The sequence below is a fragment of the Branchiostoma floridae genome, chromosome 1, assembly GCF_000003815.2.
Source record: "Branchiostoma floridae strain S238N-H82 chromosome 1, Bfl_VNyyK, whole genome shotgun sequence".
NCBI classification, from domain to species: domain Eukaryota; kingdom Metazoa; phylum Chordata; class Leptocardii; order Amphioxiformes; family Branchiostomatidae; genus Branchiostoma; species Branchiostoma floridae.
In genome coordinates, this window is record NC_049979.1 from 1642115 (window position 1) to 1643408 (window position 1294).

The window sequence follows — 1294 nt, forward strand, 5'->3', positions numbered from 1 at the left end:
CATGTACAGGGGGAGGAGACCAAGGTGTCTGTCATGTGAGTTATATCTGTGTCACATCGTGAGTTATATCATGTGTCACACCGTTAAACATAACATGTACAGGGGGAGGAGACCAAGGTGTCCATCATGTGAGTTATATCTGTGTCACATGTGAGTTATATCTGTGTCACACCTTAGACATAACATGTACAGGGGGAGGAGACCAAGGTGTCCATCATGTGAGTTATATCTGTGTCACACCTTAAACATAACATGTACAGGCGGGGGAGACCAAGGTGTCCATCATGTGAGTTATATCTGTGTCACACCTTAAACATAACATGTACAGGGGGAGGAGACCAAGGTGTCTGTCATGTGAGTTATATCTGTGTCACACGTGAGATATATCTGTGTCACACCCTAGACATAACATGGACCGGCGGAGGAGACCAAGCTGTCCCTCACGTGAGATACATCTGTGTCACACCTTAGACATAACATGTACAGGGGGAGGAGACCTAGCTGTCCCTCACGTGAGTTACATCTGTGTCACACCTTAGACATAACATGTACTGGGGGAGGAGACCAAGCTGTCCGTCACGTGAGATATATCTGTGTCACACCTTAGACATAAAATGTACCGGCGGAGGAGACCAAGCTGTCCGTCATGTGAGTTATATCTGTGTCACACCTTAAACATAACATGTACAGGGGGAGGAGACCAAGGTGTCCGTCATGTGAGTTATATCTGTGTCACACCTTAAACATAACATGTACAGGGGGAGGAGACCAAGGTGTCTGTCATGTGAGTTATATCTGTGTCACACCTTAAACATAACATGTACAGGGGGAGGAGACCAAGGTGTCCGTCATGTGAGTTATATCTGTGTCACACCTTAAACATAACATGTACAGGGGGAGGAGACCAAGGTGTCTGTCATGTGAGTTATATCTGTGTCACACCTTAAACATAACATGTACAGGGGGAGGAGACCAAGGTGTCCATCATGTGAGTTATATCTGTGTCACACCTTAAACATAACATGTACAGGGGGAGGAGACCAAGGTGTCTGTCATGTGAGTTGTATCTGTGTCACACCTTAAACATAACATGTACAGGGGGAGGAGACCAAGGTGTCCATCATGTGAGTTACATCTGTGTCACACCTTAAACATAACATGTACAGGTGGAGGAGACCAAGGTGTCCGTCATGTGAGTTATATCTGTGTCACACCTTAAACAAAACATGTACAGGGGGAGGAGACCAAGGTGTCCGTCATGTGAGTTATATCTGTGTCACACCTTAACCCTATT

The 1294-nt window shown here is 45.7% G+C and overlaps 1 protein-coding gene across 2 annotated transcripts in view; it reads left to right on the forward strand.

Annotated features, from left to right (window-relative positions):
- LOC118430325 (acylphosphatase-2-like) overlaps positions 1-1294 on the forward strand; it is a 6772-nt gene that overhangs the window by 2499 nt on the left and 2979 nt on the right. The gene's annotated exons all lie outside the window — the stretch shown is intronic.